This window comes from Sorex fumeus, unplaced genomic scaffold (genome assembly GCF_029834395.1).
Source record: "Sorex fumeus unplaced genomic scaffold, SorFum_2.1 ptg000013l, whole genome shotgun sequence".
In the NCBI taxonomy this organism is placed as follows: Eukaryota; Metazoa; Chordata; class Mammalia; order Eulipotyphla; family Soricidae; genus Sorex; species Sorex fumeus.
Window position 1 is genome coordinate 13891130 of NW_026606070.1, and position 18881 is coordinate 13910010.

At 40.3% G+C, this 18881-nt stretch overlaps 1 protein-coding gene across 2 annotated transcripts in view; it reads right to left on the minus strand.

Annotated features, from left to right (window-relative positions):
- The window catches only part of MTHFD2L (methylenetetrahydrofolate dehydrogenase (NADP+ dependent) 2 like), a 109810-nt gene that overhangs the window by 1202 nt on the left and 89727 nt on the right, over positions 1-18881 (minus strand). The gene's annotated exons all lie outside the window — the stretch shown is intronic.

An 18881-nucleotide genomic window follows, 5' to 3' on the forward strand; every position in this document is an offset into this window, starting at 1 on the left:
TATATTCAACTACATGTAATTCCATTTAACTATTTCTAAATTACATGCTATAAGTCACAAAGTGACTATAGGTTATGGATCACTGTCACTGTCCTCCCATTGTTTATTGATTTGCTCGAGCGGGCCCCAGTAATGTCTCCATCATGAGTCTTGTTGTTACTATGTTTGGCATATTGAATAGGTCACAAGGGCTGGAGTGATAGGATATGGATAATTATTTTTATTTGTAGTTGTTTTCTTTTTATTATTATTTTTTAATTGAATCACCGTGAGATACAGTTACAAAGCTTTCATGATTGAGTTTCAGTCATACAATGATAGAACACCCATCCCTCCATCCATGCACATATTCCTTCAACAATGTCCCAGTGTCCCTCCCACTAACCCCACCACACCACCTACCTTTATGGCAGGCACTTTCCTTTTTTACTCCCTCTCGACTTTGGGTCATTATAGTTTGAAATATGGATACTGGGAGGCCATTATGTTTGTTCCTTTTTTTACTTTCAGCATACATCTCCAATGATGGTTGGAGGGATCGTTTGGGATGGGAGAGTATATGGATATTTAATACCCACCATTCACTGAAGTAGAGAAATCTTATAATAATAGCATCATGCATGTATAGGTAGTATATTCTAGTATAAGTCTAATAAAACCATTAAAAACAGCAGAGTTACTGAACACATAAGCACATCTGTTCTAAGATACAGAGTCTTCTTATTCAGTGAATACGCAAGAAAACTGGAAGATAATTTCAGAGAGAGAGAGAGAGAGAGAGAGAGCAGAGTACAGAGGTTAAGGCACTTGCCTTGCATGCAGCCAACCCCTGTTTGATCCCTGGCACCATGCATACAGTGAGTGAGGACCATCAATAGTGATCCTTGAGCACAAGAGTCCATAGTAAACCCTGAGCATAGTCAGGTGTGGCAGCAAAATAAAAGGAAAGAACAAAGGAAGCAAGCAAGCAAGAAAGCAAGCAGGCAAGAATTTCAGCACATTTTATTTAAGAATATTTTCACACCCACAGTGTTATAGATGAGTGGTTCCTTGCATTGGCCTACATGTTTATTGCTTCATCATGAGAATAAGAACACAGCTCTTTCCAGATAACTCAAAATCACATTAACAATATACCTTAAATCATAATATACAGTCATTAATCACATTATTCAAACACATTGCCTTTTAAAAGTCTGTTCATATACACTTCTTTTTGTTTTGCTTGCTTGCTTGGGGGCCACAGTCAGCTATATTCAGGGGCTACTCCTGGCTCTGTGCTCAGGAGTTACTTCTGGTACTGGTCAGGGGACAATGTGGGATGCAGGAGATTGAACCTGGGTCGGTTGTGTGCAAGGCAAGTACTTGCTCTAATCACTGCACTATCACTCTGGTCCTTGTTTGTATATACTTCTATATAAATAAAAATCAACATATGCCTTTAGGTCTTTAGTATTATTTTTGCACATTCTTATATTTTAATATTATGTTTATCTTTTAATATTATTTACCTTATTTAAATTATTTAAATGTAGCAGTGCATTGCAGTATTTTTTATAAGTAAGAAATAATACTTTCTATTATTTATTTATATTTTGCTTTTTGGGTCACACCCAGCATTGCACAGGGGTTATTTTTGGCTCATGCACTCAGGAATTACTCCTGGCAGACCTCAGGGGACCATATGGGATGCTGAAGATCGAACCTGGATCGGCTGCGTGCAAGGCATCAAAGAGGGAGGAAGGAAGGAAGGAAGGAAGGAAGGAAGGAAGGAAGGAAGGAAGGAAGGAAGGAAGGAAGGAAGGAAGGAAGGAAGGAAAAAGAGGGGAAAATCTTGACTGTTGTAATTTTCCTACATTTTTACAATGAGTGCTCATAGCTCATCATCTTTGAATTACATGCACCAAGTACTTCAAATTACACAGCTGATTTAACCGAGTTGCTTTCTTCCTGAGCGTCCAATCAGATAAACCACTACTCTGCTCAGTTATCTTGACCCTCCTCTTTTAAATTATGTTTTTCTTAACATGATTACTATTATATTCTTTTATTCAAAAGTGGAGTTTGGGGTGGAGAAAGAGGAATGAGGATAAGTGATTGAATAAAATGCTTGCCTGAAATTCATAGCTCATGCCTGAATTTATGCATACTTTACTGGTACTAACAAACATATTATTCTTTCTTGCCTATACTATATGATAATAATAGGTCTTAATCTGATCTCTGCTAAGGCTTCTCTGAACTTATTCATAAGCATTCATAAGCATCAGTTGCATCAAAGCTTAAATTACTCACTAGACAAAAGTTCATATTACTGTGAACACAACTGATTATTCAAATTCTCGGTTCAGATAGTTTTATCGCCTATAAAGTGAACAGAGGAAAAAATGAAGTTTTGGAAGCATTCATAAGGGGGCAAAGTGAAGAGTCTGGCTAAAAAAACAAACAAATATAATCTCTATTGATTTTCATTGGATTTTATGAGAATCTGTGTGTGTCAGAGAAAACTGCTTCCTGAATAATGTTAATATATTATTTGTTTATGTACATGAGCAGCAGGAAATAAAAGTGAGTAATTTTTCGAGAAAGGTAGGAAATCAATACTGGCAAATGATGCTAATAAAGAAACCCTCTAATCCAAAGTATAAGTATAAAGCATGTCCTAAGTGAGTTGTTTATGAGGACTGGAAATGACTTATGGGCTAAAATTAAACATATGAGAAAGAGTTCATGTTTGATGCTTTGAAAAGCATCTTTGCCAATGATATCTACAAGAGAGTAAGTTAACAAACATGACATCATCTGATGAACTTCTCACTGGCTGGCCTTTCCCCTGAGGGAAGACAAGGTTGACTTATATATGATTTTTTCAATGATAAATCCTATTACATGTGTGTGGGGGATGGGAATGTCCTATATGCTTCACTGGAAAGAACTGCAGAAGCATTCTGAGCAATAATTTCTCTCACAGACTTATCTACTGTGTGTTTAGGTGTGAGGAGAAGGATGGGCAGGGGGAATAGTTGAAGTGGGGTATGTTTAACCTCCCATACAGTGATTTAGGGTGCTAGGGGTCACTTAAGTCAACCAGCCCTGATGGTTCAATGCAAAACATAAGGATGGGGAACTAGTTGGGTGGGACCACCAAGGTCAGGCTGGCAGTGCCTAGAGTCACTAGGGCCATACTTAGCCTTACTCTGGGGACCCCAAAGCTCTACCCAGCCAGGTTGAGGAGAAGCCAGGGTGCTGGGGATGGGAATCAGGATCAGCGTCAATTTCATAAAGAAAACATTATTTAACAATGAATGAAACTGACCACGTAGGCATATAAAATAAGGAAACCTTACTGTTTATTCACATGGAATTGCTCTGGCATAGGAAATTTAGGTGAAGATGACCTGGTCATACTTAAAGCATGTTCCTAAAAAGAGGATATTTTGAGAAAACCCCAAAATTTTTATGACAATTTATTTGCAGGATTTCTCTGTCAACCTAAACCCTGCAAAAAAAATCTGTCATATATTTCTTTGAAAGTGATATGGTTCTATCGGCATGGCTTAGCATACTTGTCCATGCTGAGCAGTAGAGAAACAAAGATCCTTATTTAAAATAAGCCATTTTGAGTACTAGGAATGTGGTTCAAGTGGCAGTGCCCATGGTTTGCAATTGTGAGGCCCTGGATTCCCTCCCCCACACACCAGATTGGTCCCCCTCCCCCCACACTCCTGGTCTTGGTGGCTCTAGAGGGAGAGGCCTGTCCCCAACTGGCCACAGCACCATTGGGCATGTATCCATATCAATTTCAAGCCTGCCTCCTAACAATCAGCTATTTACACACCATATTTGCCTTGGCTTATTGGACCACACCTGGCATTGAACAGGGATTACTACTGGCTCATGCATTCAAGAATTACTTCTGGCGGTGCTCGGGGGACCATATGGGATGCTGGGGATCAAACCTGGGTCGGCTGCGTGCAAGGCAAACACCCTACCTGCTGTGCTATCACTCCAGCCCTACACCTGCTATATCTTTAAATATACTTTTCCTATGCTTCTTCTTCTGATTCACATTTATTATTGCCTTTTAGATCTAGCATTCGTCAATTGCCTCGAGCAGGCCCCAGTAACGTCTCTTTCATCCTAGCCCTGAGATTATATTCAAGGCTCTTTAGGAGAATGAGATCCATCACTGTTACTGGTATTTGGCACATTTGGTACGCCACGGGGAGTTTGCCAGACTCTGCCCTGGATCTAGCATAAGTGTGACTTATTTTGGCTCTCAATTAAATACCCAGGGTGAATTAATTTTCATTCTCTTATTCAGATATCTTAGTAAAGTGATTTTGAACTGAAGTCTTAGAATATTCTGGAATCTCCTGAAAATTGGAGTCTACACAAAAAAACTCCTCCCATGGCAAGTTGCTGAGAACTATTACTGATAAAAGAGATCTTTTTACGCCTTGCTCTGTGCTCAGGGATCACTCCTTCCAGGAATCAAGGGACCAAATGTGGTGCCAGGGTTGGTGCCAGGGATCAAACTGGGGTCAGCCATGTGCAGCACAATAGTTTTAACTCCTGTATGATCTCTCTGCTCCAGAAATGAGAGATGTTTCTAATGGGATGTGAGTGGGACAGGGAGGTCAGTGATAAACATAACGACAAAATGGATAGCACTGCATTGTAGCACTGTCCTTCCATTGTCATCGATTTGTTCAAGCAGGCACCAGTAATGTCTCCATTGTGAGACTTGTTGTTACTGTCTTTGGCATATGGAATATGCCTGGGGGAGCTTGCCAGGCTCTGTGATATGGTGGGATACTATTGTTAGCTTGCCAGGCTCTCCAAGAGGGACGGAGGAATCAAACCTGGGTCAGCTACGTGCAAGACAAATGCCCTACCCACTGTGTTTTTAATTGGTGGAAGTTCACTGTTTCAGTGAATCTACTTCACAGTATGGTCTTAGGGTTTCCACTCAAATCTCTGGCAACCTCAATATACAAAGCTGTCATCATATGTAGATTCATAGTTGTTAATATTTCACTGGTTAAACAAAGTCACATGGCCAAGGTCAAATTTAAAGACTCAGGATATGAGAAGTGGCAGTATCACATTGCCAGGTGGATGTACATGTGGAGACAAAAAATATATACATTCATTACCAAGGAATCCATTGCCATAATCTCTTATTTTCTGTTCTCTACCATATCATACTTTCAGCCTGCTGCCAGATTTACTCCTTAAAACACAGACTAGAGGATTTCAGTTGACAAACATGTGTAGGATAAAACATTAAGATTATTCATGAACTTGTCCTACATCCTTGTCTTAGCATTCACATGTTCTAACTCAGTTATTCACTGTTCACATGCATCGTACAAATTGACCCAAAGAGCTTCACACCAAAATTTTGAAATGTTAACAGCATTGCACTGTTAGGAGTAGGATCTAACTGCGCCCAGGCACTCTGTTCATGTTTATCTTTGCCAAGCCCTGAAACCTGAAGGATGAATAACAAAAAATTCCAGACAAAATGGAAAGGTGGAAAGTAGACAAAGTTTTGAAAAGACAACCATCTTTGTGATGAAGTCAGACAGAAGATTCACTTGGGAGAAAAGCAGCGTGAAATTGGGTGTCTAGCAAAAGAGGGGCAATGTGGCTGACAAGCAGGAAGAAGGAGGCAGAGGTGGGAATTCAGTTCATATAGAGTCTGGCAGATAATATCGAACGTGAATATTATACCGACAATCGCTACAGTATTTATAAAACTTCCAAAAATATTCTAGGAATGATGAGATCAAATGATGAAAATGCTTGCGATTGCTCATTTTGCTTATGAAGTGAATGTATTGCATGCAGTTGAGGAAAGAGACTATACAAAAATAACAGCAAGGGGCCTGGAGTGATAAGACAGTGAGTAGGATACTTGCCTTGCATGCGGCAGATCCGAGTCAAATCCCTGGCATCCCATATGGTCCCTGAGTACTGCCAGTGGTAATTTCTGAGTATAGAGCCAGGGGTAACCCCCAATCATTGCTGGGTGTGGCCCAAAGCCCAAAATAATAATAATAATAAGATCAAGCAAGATGCACTCATATGGGAATTCTGCTTCTTATAGAAGTGTCTCAAAGAGAACAGTAAGTGAGCTGGAGAGATGATACAGCAGGTAAGGTACACAGGGTCACCCAGATTCAATTCCCGGTATCCCATATGGTCCCCCAAGCATAGCCAGGGGTAATTCCTGAGTCCAGAGCAACACTGCCTGTGGCCAAACAAAGACACCAAAATATCAAAACAGAAAACAGACAAAGGGCCTTAAAAAATATGTCAAAAGTGACAGAAAAGTTCCAAGGTTTTACAGATGTACAAAGGAGTAAGAAAGAAGGTGGGATGCAACATAGACACAGGGAACAGAGAAGGCCAAGGTTTAGCCCTGACAGTAGAGCTAGTGGAATGTGGAGAGCAAAAAGGTTCACTGGACTGAATTACATGGTGAGAATACCGCTGGAAAACATAAGGCCAGGGAAGTGGTGGTGAGTCTCTGAGCCCAAGGCCAAAGCTCTGGAAACAACTTGTGTGACAGCAGCAAAGCCAGGCATTACTGTGCTTATGTGGAAGAAGAGTTTAGGAAAGTCTTTGTGAGTGAACTGGTCTGTTGATATTTCTGAGATGGACAGTTCTGCAAAACAAGAAACTGAAGAGAAAAATGTATATTACTAAATATTTTTCGTAGAAGTTAGTCAAAGTAAGGGAGCTATTTATGTTGTGATTCTAGAATGCCTCAAGTTCTGAGAAGTTCCTGTTATCTGAGAAACTCTTTTCCAAGGCCTGGCTTCTATGGCTAGTTCTCCTTTCCTTGCCCTCACTGCTGTGCTGAGCAGGGGTCTCACACAAGACCCTTGCTGAGGATCACATTAGTTGTGGCACCTGAATACATGTTTGCTAGGGGTGGCACTCAAGTTGTAGTGATCATGCCCATGCTGGTTGTATATGTGACACCAGGGTCACACTTACTGGCCTTGGTGCTCACACATCTTTCACTTTCAGTGCTTGTTAGGAGTTGCAGGCCATTAGTTGTGGGGCCCAAGTACATCTGGCTGTGGAGTGGCCAGAAATTGCTTGTGGTATTGGAGACAGCAGACAGCTGGGTAGCCAAGACTATGCTCAGTGTATGCAGCAGAACTGGTGATCAGAGCTCTGGCCTTATGTTTGTAAGACAGTCATTCTAAGTCACTCTATCCCCTGGTCCCTGGTACATATGGTTACTCTGTGGTGTCCCCCTTTTCTTCACTATTTGAAGCATGATTTCTCTCAAATTTTGTACTTTAGATTTATAAAATGAAGAACTGAGCCTGGTTTAGTCTAATAATCCTATTATTTTTACTTAAAGACAGTGATTTTTCAATATAAGGGAAATTAATAATAAGTATGGAGAAGAGGTTCTTTGATATTTAGAGGTTGTTTGATATTTAGCATTTATAATGACTGCAGGAATGATGCAACTAAGTGGGTGATCAGTTTACTTTGTGGGATGGAGGGAAGGAGGGAGGGAGGGAGGGAGGGAGGGAGGGAGGGAGCGAAAGAGGGAGAGAAAGAAGGAAGGAAAGAAGGAAGGAAGGAAGGAAGGAAGGAAGGAAGGAAGGAAGGAAAAAGGGAGAAAGAAAGGAAGGTAGGAAGGAAGGAAGAAAAAAAGGAAGGAAGAAAAAAGAAGGAAGAAGGAAGGAAGGAAATAAGGAAGGAAGGAAGGAAGGAAGGAGAAAAGAAGGAAAGAAGAAAGGAGAAAAGAAGGAAAGAAGAAAGAAAGAAAGAAAGAAAGAAAGAAGGAAGAAAAAAGAAGGAAGAAGGAAGGAAGGAAATAAGGAAGGAAGGAGAAAAGAAGGAAAGAAGAAAGGAGAAAAGAAGGAAAGAAGAAAGAAAGAAAGAAAGAAAGAAAGAAGAAGAAAGAAGGAAGAAGGAAGGAAGGAAATAAGGAAGGAAGGAGAAAAGAAGGAAGAAAGAAAGAAAGAAAGAAGAAGGAAGGAAGAAAAAAGAAGGAAGAAGGAAGGAAGGAAATAAGGAAGGAAGGAAGGAAGGAGAAAAGAAAGAAGAAGAAGAAAGAAAGAAAGAAAGAAAGAAAGAAAGAAAGAAAGAAAGAAAGAAAGAAAAGAAAGAAAGAAAGGAGAAGAAAGAAGGAAGGAAGGAAGGAAGGAAGGAAGGAAGGAAGGAAGGAAGGAAGGAAGGAAAAAAGACAGAAAAAAGGAAAGAAGAAAAAAGAAGGAAGGAAGGAAGGAAGGAAAAAAGGAAGGAAGGAAGGAAGGAAGGAAGGAAGGAAGGAAGGAAGGAAGGAAGGAAAGAGTGTTCACAAGGTGACCTGTGTTCACAAAGTGTGGAAAAATTGCTTATGAAGGATACCAATGACAGCCTAAGAGATGCTGAAGTTTCCTTACAACTTAGGTGTTTTTTATGTGATAATTGGCCTCTGGCACTGACAACCCATGCTTCATGCAGAGTGTCTGTGGCTTATGTGGTTTAGGTTATTACTTCCTCTGGAAATTCCACATTCCCAAGTTCCTAAGCCTGAGTTGAAAATGCTAAACTCTTGCTAATCCTTTACAAATAATAAACCTCCTTAAGTAGAGTATACACTAAAGTTCTCAAGTGGTGGAATTTCTACAAGGACCTAAACAAAATTAATTTTTCTAACAATGTTTGGAAATAAAATATTTTGGCAAAGTGTACATGGCATTTTTATACTTTATAAATCTATTTTGGGCAAAGAAAGAGGAAATCATGTCTCAAGTTCCTACACTGTTGTTTTATGTCTCTTTGTATTTGTCCAATTCTCTGTTATTTCTCAGAAATTATTCCATAAAACCCATGTTGGATTTCTAAAAATGCTACTCCTAGTTTTTAAAACTTATTTTCCTCCCCGAGTAAAGGGGATGGTGCCTTATCTGTGGCAAGGCAGCGAAAGAAAGGAGTTGTTTCTCTGGTGTAAATTTCAGTCTCCTAGCACACATGTGTAATTGTCTAAATTAAATGCTTGGAAAATTTCCCATGCTTCTAAATGCAGGCCATTTAGGCATGACCTCTCAGACATATCCACTGTAATGAAGGGGAGACAAGTTTCAGGAAAATGAAGTACATGAATAACAACCAGAAAAACCTGACTAGCATAGACTGGAGAAATAATATGACTCAGGAGACAACATGGAAAACATTCTACTTTCTCAAATGGTTCGTATAAAAATGAAACTTAAAAGCATGATGAGCTGGGGGAGGAAAGAGAGCTTTCTCTTAAGTGAATGGCTCACCATTAAACTCTTATAAATCAACAAAAAATCAGTGGCCCCAGAGGCAACTTACTATGATTTCTCTTCATCTAGTTACTTGGTTTCCGGAGTTTCTTCAAGTTTTCTTCATGTATCAAAACACTCATTACCATGAGTGTAGGAAGCAATGGGATAGACAAACGGGAATTAGTGCCCTAATTAAGTATAAAAGTTTTGAGGCTCTGATCGTGATACATATTTTCATACAAATGATGTTGGCTTCAAGAGATCAGTGAGTGAGACTGAAACAAATGTTATGCAATCTGTTTGTCTATGGAGGTTAAACATATAAAAATTAGCTTACTATTATTATTCTTTTTTATGTTTTAGTCACTTTCATATTAAATTTGTACATTCAGTTACTTGCCTCATGAATGCAAATAATCAAAAATGCCATCCATATCACTCAGAAGGCATTCAATGAGGCTGAAAAGCAAACCAGTCACCTAGTGAAAGTATGAAGTTGTTCTCTGTGAACTCCGAACTATGTCCAAACAATGGAACTTTCTGGCCTTGGATGATGTTAGCTATCATGTTTCTACTTACATATAATCACTTCCATGATTCTAGTAGCTCTATCAAACTGTCTTTTAAAAAGATGTCTCTTATGACCTCTTTAAACAAAAAAAAATCATCATTTATTCCTGTCACCATTCAATTATTTTTCCTCTTCCCCAAATCTTTCTTTTTGCAAACCAATGGACATCTCTATCATAGAGTAGCAAATCTATAAACTAAGTAGACTGTAACATCTTCCAAATCTTTTGATAGAGACTCAATCTTAACAATCAGTGGTAATCAACTAAAATCATTAGAAATTATATTTTCCTCCTAAAGACACTTGTAATTTAATAATAATCCCAGAAAAACATCTACAAAATAACAAATAGACAACCCCTCAACCTCAGTATAAGAGAAGAAAGACTCAAAGACATCAGGTCCTTTTCTTATTCCTGTGACTGTCCATTCTGAGCTTCATCTTTAACTCCCCTCTATAGAGGTACATCAACCAAATGAAAATACATTCTAGTAAGTGTAGAAGGTTTGTAAAGGTTGAACAGATTTCAAAGACTAGATTTCACATGAGCATCTTGTCCATATCATAGGCCACGGCAGAGGCAGTTGATTCACTGATACTAGAACTCTCCTAGAGAGCCTCATTGGTTCTACTTGCTTGATTAAATAACCCGTATGGTTATGAAATAACCCTGTATATGTATTATACAGGGTCATTCCCTGAGATGCTTTGTAATTGCCATCAAAATCCTCTGAGCTTAAGTATGAGGTATTCCCTCTTACTAAAGTTGGTTTAGGGGCTACTTTATAACAATCTATAATAAAAAAGCAGATATGTTGACTGAATGTGTATGTGTATGTGTGTTCTACCTCCCCAAGATCCAAATGTTGAAATCCTAACAACATTCAATATAAAGGTATTCAGAGGCAGAATCTGTATATGGCTATGGATGAGAGTAAAAAACTCATGAATGAGATTAATGCCATTATTTAAAAAATAATAAAGTCCCTAGAAATCTCTTTTGCTCCTTAAGTCATGTGAATGTACAACAAAAAGTTAGCTCTGGTGAGCAACTGGGTCTTCCCCAGAATCCAACTATAACTGCAGCCTGATCTAGCACTTTCAGTATCCAGAACTATAAGAAATAAATGATAGTTGTTTACACTACTCAGTCTGTGGTAATTTGTTAGAGTGGCCCAAACTAAGTCAGATACATATCATCCAATTAAATGATTAACACTGACAACTGAGCAGGTGAGGAATCACTTTAATTTGGTTGTTTATAATATCACATATTAATAGTTCTGCAAAAGTGCCATAGTTCAAAATAGTTAAATTTCTTTAGAAATTGTTAATACACCAACTTTTCCATCTTTTACAACACGTACCTGGGAGTTATTTATCCTAAAACCAGTTCCAAAGGCAGCTAAGACATAAACTCTTATGACCATACATTCCATGTAAGCAGGAAGTAGACTAAATCTACTTTGTTTATCTTGTGCATGGCTATATCCCTAGTACCTTGAAGGAATGCTAAGTGAGAAATATATCTGAAGCAATCAATGAATAATGCAACAAATGTTTCACTGGATTTGAGTTGTAGAAAAATATGCTTGATGCTAACTTGATGGGACCTATTGTTCCAATGAAGACAATTTTAGGAAATTGCTTCTGTAATGTAAGAGCAATCCTAAAGATTTGTAAGTACAGAGGATAATCACACAAGTGACCAATGGTATGACTAAGGAGGCTGAGATAGACATGGGATGAGGATACAAAAGAAACACAGGACGAGGAACTTACAGAGGCATACAATTAGTAAGGAAGGACTAAATAAAAGTGCAAGGTAGTACAGGCTTAGGAGGCAAATGACTAAGGCAGATGAGGCCTGTCCCAGGAGCTTGGAGAAGATGGGTGTAGGCATGAATGCTTCCCAGCTGTTTCATACAGATGTTGTGTAAAGGACAGATATCATCAGAGAGTCAGGAAGATAGCTCAAAGGGCCGTATACATGCCTGGCATGTACCAGGTCCTGAGTCCAACCCCTGTAACACAGGCCAACCTTTTAGTACCACTGGATATGGTCCTAGTGGCCCCAAGTACTGCTAAGTTTGTTCTGGAGGCCCCCAACACTACTGGACTTGAGCAACATCATATCCTCAGGCCCCAACTATAAACTGTCCGGCTCAATTGTGGAGCTCACCCAGAAAGAGCCCTGTGTCCCCTGAGCACTGCTTGGGAGCAACCATGTTCCTGCCATCCCAAATCCCTTCCCCAAAACAGACCTCATCAGAAGAGAGTTAAGGTCAGAAAAGTAATGAGGAACTGGATGGTAATGGAAGTACGTATTTCTCTGTTTATGGGTTAGTACTGTATTGTGACTGGAGAGATAGCACAGTGGGTAGGGCGTTTGCCTTGCACATGGCCAACCCAGGTTCGATTCTTCCTTCCCTCTCGGAGAGCCTGGCAAGCTACCAAGAAATGGCAGAGCCTGGCAAGCTCCTCATGGCATATTCAATATGCCAAAAACAATAACAACAAGTCTCACAATGGAGACACTACTGGTGCCCGCTCGAGCAAATTGATGAACAACAGGAAGACAGTGCTATAGTGCTACTGAATGGAGAGCAAAGGTGAGTACCGTACATGCACACAGACAGACAGACACTATTTTCTGCCAGGCATTATGCTCAGCAAGGCACATACATTAACTCATGTGAGGTGATTACTTCAGTTAATCTTCATAACAACTTTATAAGACACGAATTATTATCTCAGGTTTTCGGTTGATAAAAATCGAGTCTCAGAGAGGTAAAGTTATTTACCTCAGCTCCTAATTGTTTCAAGCAACAGATTAACATGCAGTCTGTCCCTGACTCCGACTCACATCCTTTTATGAAAGATCGAACCGAATAGGGCAGAAAAGAAAACTGTCTCACAGATTACAAATGCAGAGTGCCAGGCTCACGCATGACATACAGATGCCACTGTCAGGAAAAGGGAGAGAAAAGACAAATAAAAATCTGTCTTAAACACCCACCAGAGGCTTAGTCTCTCTAGTAGCTTCTCTAGTCATTTCTCTTTCAGAGTTTTTCACGGGAATGACACCCAGTGTCATTCTGGCTCTATGTGATTTCAGACGCTCGTCTATCAAAAGAGTGTATCAAAGGTTTACTTTGACTACAGGGCTGGGATTTTGAAGAATAATTCTGACGATGGAGTCCCAAATGATAGGGTGTTTTTATAGTATACAACAAGCTTCCTAAACAAGAGGATTTTTCATTTTTTTAAGAGTAGAGTTAAAGCTCTAGCTATTTAAGTTATAATTCACAAATGTTTTTAATATCAAACATCCCTCTTCCAACAATGGAGGACTTACGACTGAGAAGATACGGTTCTTTATAATTCCTCCTCCTTGCTTTTGATCTGCTATTCACTTCCCTTCTCCATCTGCTCACTCTTTACACAGACTTAGGAGAAATGGGTTGATCCTCTAAGACTGATCTCAAAAGGATTTTGAACTGATACCTGCACTGTTACTATTTAAAACCTCTGAAAATCATAATTGATTTTTCCATACTTAATCATATACTCAATCATTCCAACTCCCCTTTTAAATTATATCTACCATCTTGATACCTCTTATTACCTTCACCCATTACCGCCCTGGTCTACACCCCATCTTAGGTAATTTCTTACTTGGATAATTACAATAGCCTCCTAATAGGAATCCTATTTATACACTTACCATTCTAAGGTTTGTTAACTATTTAATGGCGTAGTATCTTGTCAAAACGAAAGTCAAATATCACTTCTTTGCCTCAAATCTTCCAATGCCTTTCTGTTGCACTTAAGGCAGAAAGCAAATTACTTTCCAAGTTCCTACATGAAGGGGTACTCTCCTGCTATGTCTTGAGTGTTTTTTTCTAGTTATTCTCTCCTTATTTTTTCTTTTCTGGTTACAGTGGCCTTCTTGAAGCTCGGAGCTCTTTGAAATCATTGCACTATGTCTCTGGATGGTTCTGCCCCACATAGTCACAGGCCCTTTCCTGCATTTAGCTCAGATCGGCAGTGAGCCTTCTCTGGACACCGTTTCTATGTAACTTCCATGCACAGTTCTTTAGATTGCGTTTTCTTAACCTATTTTGTAACATCAAGCACTACTTGAATATATTGTGTGATATGCATAATTTATTAGCTATCTCCTTCAACCAGAACGTAAGTTTCTTGTGAGTGCTTGTCAACAGAGGTTGCCATGTCAACATAAGTATCTTTATGACAATTTCTGATATGAATATACCCTCACCCTCTCTTCTCTGTAGCCCCCAGTGCTGCTCTGGTCTCCAGGAACTTCTCAGGTTTAATCCCAGGCTCTGCCAGCAGAATACTAATTCTAATTCCTGCGGCACCCTTTATGTCAACCAGGAGTACCATCTCTGATGCACAACTGGCATCACCACTAATCGTATGAGCACCACCACTAAGTGTGTGACTCCTTAGCTCCTGAAACAATCACAAAGGGAAGGGAGGCGGGGATGAAAATAAATAAGACATTTATTAGGGGCTGGAGAGATAGCACATCAAGTAGGGCACTTGCCTTCACTTGCAGTTGGCCTGGGTTAAATCCTACCAGATGTGATCCCTGAATATAGAACCAGGGGGAAGCTTTGAGCACTAGTGAGTGTTGCACAAAAATTATTAAAAGAAAGGTCAGGAAAAAATAGTTATGGCTGCAGGTTTTTCTAAAAATCTATGTAACAAGTCTAATTTCTCAAATAGTTTTATTATATGAGTAACAGTAATGAAAATAATTTTTAGATATACACAATAGTTTTATTACAGATGCTTTTAACTACTCCCTCTCCTTCCAACATCTTAAGCTGGAACTGGGATATACTGTAGCAGTTGAAGGGCTAGTGTAAGATTTCTCAGATAGTGATGGTGATACAATCAAAGATTAAAATAAAATGTTGTTAACTATGTAGCTTTGATAGCACAGCAGTAGGGCGTTGCCTTGCATGCAGCCAATATGGCCGACCCGAGTTCGATTCCTCCGCCCCTCTCGGAGAGCCCAGCAAGCTACCCAGAGTATCTCGCCCGCCCGGCAGAGCCTGGCAAGCTACCCGTGATGTATTCGATATGCCAAACACAGTAACAACAAAGTCTCCAATGGAGACGTTACTGGGCCTGCTTGAGCAAATTGATGAACAACGGGAGGACCGTGACCATGATGTAGCTTTGAAATTTTCTATTATACTTTCCTTAGGAATAAAATAAAAGCAGCAAATTTATGCCTCCAAAGAAAAGCATTAACTAAGAGAAATATAGGACAGTGGAGACCGTAAGGGCAGAAATTCTAATTCCCTGGCTATGAATCCTTCCTGGCCCCATTACTGCGTTATCTTGGGCAAGATGCCCTATCTCAGTGTCCTTGAAAGATGGGGAACACTAACAGTACATATGTTCTATGGTTACTGTTAAGAATTAAATGAACAATTTATGTGGAAGTTTGAGTGTAGATTCTAGTACACTGCAAAGACATTGCAGTTATAAGTCGTTATTAATTACTAAATGAAGAGCAATTCCAAATAATCAGAGAATAGAACATTCCCTGTAAAGAAAGATGCTCACATCTCTTAACCTTAGTGCAATTTTCTACTAGATTTACCTCCCACTTCTAAGAACACTGGCTACTTCATGACTGAGGTGAGATGGCATGGAATTGTAGTGTAGGGAAGGGCAACATTTGCCTCTCTGGATGACACCTGATAATGCTGATCTCCAGACAATTTCTTCGAAAGAAGGAAAAATGGAGAACAGAACAGAGAGTGAGGGGAAAAGAGAAAACCAGTAAATAAAGAAAAGTATGCTGGGGGAACTGATACCTAAACACAAAGAAACAACCAGACATGAATGCAAATATGTAAACTAAGTGTCTAAATCAATAAGAGGATGTGATATGTATACATAATGGAAAACTTCACTGTCTGCACTGTCCTCCCATTGTTCATCGATTTGCTTGAGCGGGCCCAGTAATATTGTGAGACTTGTTGTTACTGTGTTTGGCATATCGAATACGTCACAGGAACTTGCCAGACTTTGCCGTGCGGGCAAGATACTCTTGGTAGCTTTCCAGGCTCTCCGAGAGGGGTGGAGGAATAGAACCTTGCTGGGCCACGCTGGCTGCGCTCAAGGCAAACGCCCTACTGCTGTGCTATCACTCCAGCCCAATGGAAAACTATTCTACAAAATTTTAAAAAGATTAATTCTGACACTTTGACAGTAACTTGAAGGGTTGATGCTTAGAGAAATTAGTCAGATGGAGAAAGAAAAATATTTGACTTCACTCATATGTGACAAAAGATAAAATACTTGGGCAAAAGAGATAACTCACATGGTAAAGAATATGTGTAGCATGTGTCAGGCGCTTAACTCAATACCCACACCGTGCCCCAAGCACCATTTGGGATGGCCAATACTCTTAAAAATCACTTGATCACTTGAGATCCCATTACTCATCAATTTGCCTGAGTGGGCGCCAGTAACATCTCCATCCGTCCCTGTTGTCTGCTAGTGTAGCCCAATGGTGTCTGCTTGCTTCAGGAACATGAAGAGCCTCAAACCATTCGTTCAGGGTCTTGATGAAGAAGTCTGACCATCTCATAGGTGGGCAGCCACATGATCTTTTGACATCCACTAGAATCCGTTACTAGTCGGTAATGGCTCTAGTCCAGGGGTCGTCTTCAAATCACATTATCTGTCTAGCCCATCTGATTTTTGACACCTTGGCAAATGAGACAGCATCCCTGATTCTCGATCGTCAACGGAGGTCGGAACTCTGGATTCCTTCTCTCACTTGAGTGAAGTCTGATACTCCAAGCATAGCTCTTTCGATTCTTCTTTGGGTGATCTGAATGGCGTTCTCATCTGTTTTCGTAGGACCCAGGTCTCTGAAGCATATGATAATGCAGGAAGAACAGTGGAATTGAAGAGATGTGCCCAGAGCCGGAGGTTCTTCGTCCTCTTAGCTATTTCTTCAATGCTCTTGAAGGCGTTCCATGCTGCTCTCTTCTTCCTGCACAACTCAGGTGCCAGGTCATTCAGCATGTTGACTTCTCAACCTAGGTACACATAACTGCTGCATTTGGAGATGTTCATTCCCTTGAGAGCAAATGGAACGTCAGGAATGAGTCCCTTTCTCATTGACATTGTCTTTGTGAGATTCAGCTGGAGTCCGACCTTCCCACACTCACGGTCGAAGTCAGCCAGCATTTGTGCCACTTGGCTAATGTTTGGTGTTATTAGAATGATGTCGTCAGCGAAGCAGAGGTGGTGTAGATGCCAACCATCTTTCTTCACTCCCTTTCCTATCCAATCCAGTCGTTGCATGACGTTCTTGAGGGTATCACTGAAGAGTTTTCGTGAAGTAGTATCACCCTGTAGAACTTCTCTCTTTACGTCGATGATCACTTCCTTGTAGAATGGTGAGATCCTGGTAGTGAATCCGTAATACAGCTCATGGAGTTACCTGATGTATTGGTGAGTTTGAACACCCTATTTGGCTAGGGGTTCGATGACTGCTTCAGTCTCAACAGAATCAAGACCTTCTTTAAAACGATGAACATTAGACAGAGCGGCATCTTGAACTCCCGAGAAACCTCAATGAGTTTGGTTACCATGTGGATATGGTCAATAATGCTGAATCCTTTTTGGAACCTGGCTTGCTCAAATGGTTGTCCTTCATCTAGTGTTCTGCCTGCCTATCCTATTCAGGATAACTCGAATGAACAGCTTGTAGATGAATGGAACAAACAGGGTGAGAGATTTTCTGAGTTCATCATGTTGACCAAGACCATCCATGGTAACTCACAGTTCCAGAAGGCCGAATCTAAACGTTGAACATGGAAGTATCCCAGTGGACAGTTCCACAATGAAATTGACCACATCATATCCAATTGATGGTTTTGCCTGACCGATGTCACTGTTGTCCCAAAATTAGAAACAGGATTAGACCACCTTCTCTTTCGTGAAAAATTCTACTTCATAGAATGGGGAGAAAGGGCTGCAAATTTAAGAAGAGAACTCCCAAAACGACCACCAACTGGGAGTTCTTTGGCACTTTTGTGGCAACATGGGAAGATGCCGTCATTGACAACAATGACGAAGAATATGATCGACTGGTTCAGCACCTCCATGATTGTGCGAGGAATGCTGAGAGAGAGAGAAAACCACAAAAAGACACCTGTCTTCAGAAACTCTCGAGCTCATTCACCAACGTGGTTTGGCACAAGCCTCAGGCAACCACCAGCTAACATTTAAGCTCGCAAAACAGTGCAGAGAAGTGATAAAGGAAGACCTCAAAGAGAGAATAGCAGCAGTGCTGGCAGACGTGGCAGAAGCCAGGAAAAGCATTCACAATGCTGCTTGACCTTCACCGACTACAAGACCAAGATGACTGCCCTCCGACATCCTGATGGATCTATCACATCTTCCAGAAAGGCAATGGAGAAGATTATCCATGACTTCTGCTTGGATCTTTTCGTAGCCATATCCACCTGCCCACACACCAAATTCCGCAGGATGAATATGTCGTTCCCAATGTTCTCCCTTCCAAAATCTGACATACCATTTCGTCGGTTCAGAAGCAAAAAGCACCTGACCCAGACAACGTCAGACCCGAACTCCTGAAGAACCTACCATCAGTACTCATCAATACACTGGCTCAGCTCTTCACACACTACCTGTCTGAATGCAAGGTTCCATCCCAATGGAAAACCAACAGGACCATTCTACTGTACAAGAAGGAAGACATCTACAACATTGGCAACTATCGGCCGATCTGCCTGTTGTCTGTCGTCCACAAGCTGTTCATGTTTAAAAATAAAGACATAAAAGCAAACAACAACAATAACAACAACAAAAATAACATCTTGGTTTGGAAAACACAGTGATGGTTACCAAAAGAAGGGAGAAAAATGGATGAAAATATCAATGGTTGACAGAGATTAGACTCTTGGTGGTGATCATAATGCAGTAGATACAAATACTGATTTATA